Below are 8,865 nucleotides of genomic sequence, written 5' to 3'. Positions count from 1 at the left end.
ATCTATCTATCTACAGTTAGGTCCATATATATTTGGACACAGGCACACTTTTTATTATTTTAGCTGCTGACAAAAACATATTCAAGTTACAGTTATATAATGTATATAATGTATAATATATAAATATGGGCTTAAAGCTTTAATTTGAGGGTATTCTATTCAAAATTGGAGGAAAGGTTAAGGAATTATGGCTCTTTAATATGTACCACCCCCCTTTTTCAAGGAACCATAAGTAATTGGACAATTGACTCAAAAGTCATTTCAGGGCAGATGTGGGCTATTCCTTCGTTATTTCTACATTAATTAAGCAGGTAAAAGGTCTGGAGTGCTGTTGTGAACCCACATCATGCGGTCAAAAGAGCTCTCCATGCAAGTGAAACAGACAATTGTTAGGCTTCAAAAACAAAACAAATCCATCAGAGAGATGGCAGGAACATTCGGCCAAATCAATGGCTAAATCAACAGTGTAGTACATTCTGAGAAAAAAAAATGCACTGGTGAGCTCAGCAACATAAAAAGGCCTGGACGTTCACTGAGGACAACAGCGGTGGATGATTGGAGGATCCTCTCCATGGTAAAGAAAAACCCTTTCACAACATCCAGTCAAGTGAAGAACACTCTGCAGGAGGTAGACGTGTCACTGTCAAAGTCTACAATCAAGAGAAGACTTCACAAGAGCAAATACAGAGGGTTCACCACAAGGTGCAAGCAAGGCCAGATTATGACAGGGAAGAAAAAAGTATGGAGAAGGCTTGGAACAGCTCATGATCCAAAGCATACAACATGGTGGAGCAGTGTGATGGTATAAGCATGCATGGCTTCCAGTGGCACTGGGTTAAACGTGCATATGACACTAACAGCAAACGTCCTATGTGAAACACAATGAATAAATAAATAATTACAGTTAGTAAGCTCTGTCATTTAAAAAAAGCTTTTTTATGCATTAATTATAAAGCTTTTACATTACATTACACACTACCTTTCAAAAGTTTGGGGTCAGTATTTATTTCATTGTTTGGTCCTTTAAATTGTTCAAAAATGTCAGTAAAGACATTTATATTGATTGTATGTCAAATGAATGCTGTTCTTTTGATCTTTCTCTTTACCAAAATGTCCTAAAAAAGAAGCAGCACAATCATGTTCAACATCGATAATAAAAATAAAAGTTTATTAAGCAGCAAATCAGGATATTATAATTATTTCTGAAGTATCATGTGACACTGAAGACTAGAGAAAAACTCAGCTTTGACATCACAGTAAAAATTCAACGTCGCCATCACAGGAATAAATTCAAAATGTATTAAAACAGAAAACTGTTATTTTCAAGTTGCAGTTATATAATGAATATGTGCTTAAAGTGCACACTCTGATCTTTAATTTGAGGGTATTCACATCAAAATTGGAGGAAAGGTTAAGGAATTTCATCTTTTTAATATGTACCTCCCCCCTTTTTCAAGGGACCATAAGTAATTGGACAATTGACTCAAAAGCTGCTTCATGGCAGGTGTGGGCTATTCCTTTGTTATTTCTACATCAGTTAAGCAGGTAAAAGTTCTGGAGTTGATTTTAAGTGTGCCATTTGCATTTGGAAGCTGTTGCTCTGAACCCACGTCATGTGGTCAAAGGATCTCTCCATGCAAGTGAAACAGACAATTGTTAGGCTTCAAAAACAAAACAAATCCATCAGAGAGATGGCAGGAACATTCGGCCAAATCAATGGCTAAATCAACAGTGTAGTACATTCTGAGAAAAAAAAATGCACTGGTGAGCTCAGCAACATAAAAAGGCCTGGACGTTCACTGAGGACAACAGCGGTGGATGATTGGAGGATCCTCTCCATGGTAAAGAAAAACCCTTTCACAACATCCAGTCAAGTGAAGAACACTCTGCAGGAGGTAGACGTGTCACTGTCAAAGTCTACAATCAAGAGAAGACTTCACAAGAGCAAATACAGAGGGTTCACCACAAGGTGCAAGCAAGGCCAGATTATGACAGGGAAGAAAAAAGTATGGAGAAGGCTTGGAACAGCTCATGATCCAAAGCATACAACATGGTGGAGCAGTGTGATGGTATAAGCATGCATGGCTTCCAGTGGCACTGGGTTACTGGTGTTTATTGATGACGTGACAGAGGACAGAAGCAGCCGGAAGAATACTGAAGTGTATAGGGATATACTCTCTGCCCAGATTCAGTCAAATGCAGCAAAGTTGATTGGATGGCACTTCATAGTACAAATGGACGATGACCCAAAACAACACCAAAAGCAACCCAGCGAGTTTTTGAAGGTAAAAAAAGTGGAATATTCTGCAATAGCCAAGTCAATCTCCTGATCTCAACCCAATTGATAATGCATTTTACTTGTTAAAGACAAAACTAAAGGCAGAAACAACAACAACAATCTATCTGTCTGTCTGTCTGTCTGTCTGACTGTCTGACTGTCTATCTATCTATTGTCTGTCTATCTATCTATCTGTTTGTCTGTCTGTCTGTCTGTCTGACTATCTATCTATCTATCTGTTTGTCTGTCTGTCCGTCCGTCCCTCCATCCATCCATCCATCTATCTGTCTATCTGTCTGTTCTGAAGATCTAGAAACCAAGGCTTTTAAAGTTTTGTCAAACCTTGCATTTTTAGTCAAAAAGTAGCTATAAAAATTCTTTAAATCTCAATTCATGATTCCTTGTTTCTTCATTTCAGTTAAATTCAAACTTTTTTACACGAGCCATTTATCCTGGGTTAAAATGCGCACTATACATTTGTTAACACTAGGTTAGCATTATTATTTGCTTATTTATAAATTTACTTAATGAAATCACTGTTTAGTTTCTAATTGGTTAATAACTCTCTATGCCATTCTGGCATTGCAAAGTTTTTCTGTATACCTATGGCACTGTTAACCCGCTAGTGTTGTTAACCCTACACTGGAATATAGTTTCATAATCCAGAGGTGCTAACTGGCTTTCAAAAACAGAAGTGTGAAACATTACTTTAGGGTTAAAAGCCACGGGTTAAGTGTGGTGTGAAAAGCCATGAAGAGGGTTAAAGAAGTGTGGAGTTAGAACCAATTAATTTACAATAAGTGGGTTATTTGTAACAATTAAAGGAGAGACATATTTATTTTTCAATTATAATTATTTATTTCCTTTTAGCTACTTTTCTTCATTTAGCTCAACCACGAAATCCCTCCATATGCTCTGAGCTTTAGTAATTGCTGTCACTCAGTCCTCAAGTATGTCTGTGGCGCTCTAATTATACAATCATCTGCAGTCATATCAAAGGGGCTGTCAGTGCTTTGTCTTTCATCTTCAGGGGGTTCTTTCTGAAGCCAAAAGGATGTCCGCTCACATGACTGACAGCTACTTTATCTAATCTCTGACAAATAGTGGCTTAATAAGCATCCTCGGCCAGGAGCGGCCACAGAGGATGTGTCAGTAATTGGGGTAATGGAGGAGGTTGGCAGATTTCATTGACCTCTGCCCTTCATTAAACCATTTTCCTTATCCAGCTAATATCATGTCTCAAGTGAGCCCCTCCACCCCTAACCAAACAGACAGTTTCCCATTGAACCTGAGATCTCACCTCAGCAGAGTGATACCCTGCCGTGTTTTCTGTATGTCCTTGAAAATTAGGCCTAATAAGTCCTTTGGTCCTATCTGGAAAGAGAAATGGCCCTCATTACCACATCTTTTCCTCTGTGGTGTTGATTTACACTGAACGCCAGTGAGCCAATAGGCCTGACCATTTACCATGGTGTCCCCAGCAGCCCTGACACTGTTACTCCTTCGACGCTGTCAGCAAATAAGAATTATGAATTATTCAGCACTTGAAAGAAGTGTTTGTTATCCACAGGCATAATGAAAAGGAAATGTGCATTCGTCCTGAATTATTGTAAATGACCAAATATGGGATTACCTTTCTGCCTCAGTAGTTGCTGAAACCAATTCACCTGCTTAGGAAAAAAAAACGGATGGAGGAGGTTGTGACATCATAGTAAACGAGAATTCAGAAATATGCATTTGATGTTCACTGAGGCAGTAACTGAATTCATTCGTTTGATCACGCAAACTGGGCGCTCCCATACATGTAACTGCTTAATTTCTTCATCCCACCAAGTAAATAAAGACGTTTTCATGTGTTTTAATGAAGGACAAGTGTGTCAAACCCTGAAAATGACATATTGTAACTTCAACCTGAGGTCTAGTATAGCAAAAAATGAAAATTCTGTCATTATTTACCATTTTCTAAGGATGGGTTGTAAGGAATTTAACAATTCCAGTTCCCAGTTAATGATTCTTTTGAATTTGAAGTAAAAAATATTTGGAACTAATTACATTTTAAAATAATAAAGAACAAAAGATATGCTAACATCATTCTTTTACTTTTTGTAAAATATCACTGACTCATAATGCGTAGGCTCTCTTTAATTGCGCATTTTCATATTAACAACCAGTCTGTTCTTGATTAATTTAGCCTGACATAATTCAGAAAGTGAGTCAGATTAATTGAGACTCTGCTCCAATCTTCTTTGTGATTCACTAAAAATAACTGATTCATAAAAGTATTCGCTTGGGATTTGGACTCAACTGGTACATAACGGGTTCTCCACACCCTTTTCATAGGGGTAAACTAGGCCTACCTACTGCGTGTTTACGTAATAACGTAAGAAATTAGTAACGCTCGTTCACCCGTTTACATTGTCTGAAGACTTGCCTCAGGAATACAATTGAACGACGAACGACAAAATGTACTTGCTCTGATGAACATCCATCACCATATTCGGTAAATGCCGAGGAAGACGTACTTAAAGAGCTCAGGCAGTCGCAGAATGAACTTCAGATAGGTAGGAATATAATTTATTTATTTTTTGGGAATGACCAAAATAGATGATTCTGAAAAACACGTTTTATTCCCTGTAAAATACTGCAGGCTCTCGAGTTGTTGACAACGCTATCTGTGATGAATCTCAGGCTTGATTTCTAGTTAGCCTTCTACAGGAGGAAAACGCTTAACGAGAGACTTTGTGCATTGTGTTAATATTCTGCTGTTCTGTGGCCACGGAATTGCGGGTCTTGTCTTTTTCTTGCAGGACCCATCCATTAAGCCACGTTAAGAGTATTCTAAACGGTGATATCAGGTAAATTGGGCCACTTTTTGGTTAATCGCTTGGGACACTAACAAAAAACCCATGTATGACATTTAACTGTGTTCTTATGATTAATAAGGACTGTTTTTAATATTTTTGAGTTGAATTGATGTAATAAAATATAATAGTTCAGGCCCTACAGGTTTTGAAACATTAGCTGCCCCACATTTATTTGAGATAGTGTTCAGGTAAAATGGGCTGGCTGATCAGCAAAAATGGGCCAGTCAAACTGTAAAGTGAAATAGAGACATTGCGGATAAAACACATTTAATTATATTTAATTTTATAATGTAACAGTGTAATCTTGTCTCCATTGGCAACAGCACGATTTGTGTCGACTGCAAGTGACGTCGCAGGTATCGGAGAGTGCAAGCGGCGACTGCAAGTGACTTCGTAATTTAGTTTCTTTTTTCTTGTCTTCACCACCTGGCTACTGTTGTAAAATGTTGAGAGATTCAAACAAAAAGAATAAATAAATAAATAAATAGAACAAAATAAAAAATTATAAAGACTGCAAGTGACGTCGCTAGCGGAAGTGCAAGTGTCTGAGAGTGCAAGCCTGAGAATGCACGTGTGAGTGCAAGCGCCAGCTGCAGCCAGACCCCTCTCAGTTGGCCCGCTAAAAATGCTTATTCTGCTTATTTTGCATACGAGACAAAGTTATGCGTGCCCCCTGACGGTCTGTAATCGATTCACTAAAAATAATCGGCTTGTAAGAGTCATTCACTCGGGAATTGTAGGCTACTTCACTGGCCGCGCTTTATAATTTAACAAAATGAAGAGGCTAATAATTGTTTGCTTGAGAATCGGACTTGATTGGTCGTGCTGTATGTTTTTGACAGTGGTGGACAGTAACGGAGTAGTTTTACTTCGTTACTGTAGGGTGATATCAGGTAAATTGGGAACAATGTAACAGTGTAACATTGCTATTAAATTACATTAGAACATCAATTTGAAATACATTAAAACATCAATTTCAATCAATTTCCTCAATAAAACAAATTTCATAAAAAAAATTTAACAATAACAAGTAGTGTTATGGCAACAGTTTAAAAGTTAACAGCCAATGACTGCAAAGAATTTTGAAGAGAAGAGGTAAGACACTCAAACCTTTCAGTCAATTTCATCAATAAAACATAAATTTAATAAAAATAAATGTAACAATAACCTGAACAACTAGTGTGTGTGTGTGTGTGTGTGTGTGTGTGTGTGTGTGTGTGTGTGTGTGTGTGTGTGTGTGTGTGTGTGTGTGTGTGTGTGTGTGTGTGTGTGTGTGTGTGTGTGTGTGTGTGTGTGTGTGTGTGTGTGTGTGTGTGTGTGTGTGTGTGTGTGTGTGTGTGTGTGTGTGTGTGTGTGTGTGTGTGTGTGTGTGTGTGTGTGTGTGTGTGTGTGTGTGTGTGTGTGTGTGTGTGTGTGTGTGTGTGTGTGCGTGCGCGCGCGTGCGATCTGAAGGTTTCTCAAAAACGGTCTTGACAGATAAAGCCATCATCATCAAAAATGCCATTCTCTTCACCACACATACACATCCTCACTAACATGCACACACAAACATACTGTGAGCTCACACCCAAAGCGCACGCACATAGAGCCGCATCTGAGAGTGCGCGACTACAGAATTAAGTTGTGTTGCGCCTTATTGCTTGTAAACGGCAAAATACATACAAAATTATGTCAAAATGCCCGTCTTGATGAGTATTCACGTAAACAGTCAATTTATACTAAACACTGTCGGTTATAGGCTATTAAATGAATGTAAACAGTTGAGAAACAAAACTTATGTGTAACAGTTAGGTCCGTGGATGAGGTCTTAAAGAAACAGCAACCAAAATAAACCTTCTGCTGTCTGTCATTAATGTTTAAGTATACACTGAAGACCAAACAGTGTTATTTTAAAGTTAAATAGATTATTTAGTTTCTGTGGTATTTCTGTACATGAATATTACTGTTATACCTACCTGAAAAACTTAAAGCACAGTTCATTTTAGTTGTATCTTGTTATTGTATTTGCTTGTGCCATTGCTTGTCATTTATCTATTCTTATTTTATTACTGACTGTTTACTTGTCTTTTTAGTTCAAATTAATTCAATTCAGAGTTTGAGATCAAAGTTCTTTTTAATGATCTTCCTCACAATATAAATATGAATCAACAACATTATAAATTGATTTAAAAATCCCCCCATAAGAGAATCCCCCCCAATTTTCCAAATTGAAATTCAAGCCCTATATATATATATATAGGGTGATATCAGGTAAATTGGGCCACTTTTTGGTTAATCGCTTGGGACACTAACAAAAAACCCATGTATGACATTTAACTGTGTTCTTATGATTAATAAGGACTGTTTTTAATATTTTTGTGTTGAATTGATGTAATAAAATATAATTGTTCAGGCCCTACAGGTTTTGAAACATTAGCTGCCCCACATTTTTTGAGATAGCAGTGTTCAGGTAAAATGGGCCGGCTGATCAGCAAAAATGGGCCAGTCAAACTGCAATGTGAAATAGAGACATTTCTGATAAAACACATTTAATTATATTTAATTTTATAATGTAACAGTGTAACATTGCTATTAAATTACATTAGAACATCAATTTGAATTACATTATTTCAATCATTTCAATCAATTTCCTCAATAAAACAAATTTCATAAAAAAAATTTAACAATAACAAGTAGAACAGTTTAAACAGTTTAAAAGTTAACAGCCAATGACTGCAAAGAATTTCAAAGAGAAGAGGTATGACACTCAAACCTTTCAATCAATTTCATCAATAAAACATAAATTTCATTTAAAAAAGTAACAATAACCTGAACAACTAGTGTGTGTGTGTGTGTGTGTGTGTGTGCGTGTGTGTGTGCACGCGTGATCTGAAGGTTTTTCAAAAACAGTCTTGACAGATAAAGCCATCATCACCAAAAATGCCATTCTCTTCACCACATACTCTTCAACACACATACACAGCCTCACTAACATGCACTCACAAACATAGTGCAGCACACATAAACACACATCACATACAAACACATTTAGAAGGTAAAATGTGAAAAAGGTATGTCACAAATTCAATAATACAATATATAAATAATATAAATAATTTTTAATAAGAGAAACCACCAAAATTTCTGCTTAAACTCAACTCAGAAGGTGGCCCATTTTAACTTAAATTAATGGCTCATTTTATCTTAACACATTCAGGTAAATTGGGCCAGTGACTAAAAATGCTTTTTTTATATAAAAATCTGGATTATTTAGCCAAATCAGCATTTTATCTCACAGATGCCATCAAGACATAGGTTATGAATAATTATTTCATTCATATATTTCATAAAACATATCGTTACTCCTTATAATATATCATGTGCTCCGAGACGCAGACGCGGTGAGAAGGTCAAGAACGAACCCTGGCGCTTGCACTCTCAGATGTCTGAGAGTGCAAGTCTGAGAATGCACGTCTGAGAGTGCAAGCGCCAAGCTGCAGCCAGACCCTTTTGGACGCGGTGTCTGATTCATGAACGAACTGATTCTTTACAATGAACCTTTTAAATCGGTTTGCAAATCGCACCAATCGATTGCTGTTCTCGAGTCGACAACTCACTGATTCAAATTATCCGTTTAGTGCGAGTCTCCAGTGAGTGAACTGAATTTACAAGTAAGAACCGGGAGATCTTGTGAGAGTGCGCACGACGGATGCTGCTAAAAGTAAGTTACTAATGTCGAATTTT

General features: G+C 37.2%; 1 long non-coding RNA gene across 1 annotated transcript in view; it reads right to left on the bottom strand.

Annotated features, from left to right (window-relative positions):
- Window positions 1-3,704: 3,704 nt before the first annotated feature.
- LOC107686654 (uncharacterized) overlaps window positions 3,705-8,865 on the bottom strand; it is an 8,002-nt gene continuing 2,841 nt past the window's right edge. The window contains exons 2-3 of the long non-coding RNA XR_001634061.1: window positions 3,912-3,948; window positions 3,705-3,779 (exon numbers count right to left, since the gene is read on the bottom strand). This is a non-coding gene — a long non-coding RNA (uncharacterized LOC107686654). The remainder of the gene's footprint in view (window positions 3,780-3,911; window positions 3,949-8,865) is intronic.

The sequence above is a fragment of the Sinocyclocheilus anshuiensis genome, unplaced genomic scaffold, assembly GCF_001515605.1.
Source record: "Sinocyclocheilus anshuiensis isolate Anshui unplaced genomic scaffold, SAMN03320099.WGS_v1.1 scaffold1102, whole genome shotgun sequence".
NCBI classification, from domain to species: Eukaryota; Metazoa; Chordata; class Actinopteri; order Cypriniformes; family Cyprinidae; genus Sinocyclocheilus; species Sinocyclocheilus anshuiensis.
Note: the sequence above shows the minus strand (reverse complement) of the source record. Positions and strands in the feature narration are given on the sequence as shown.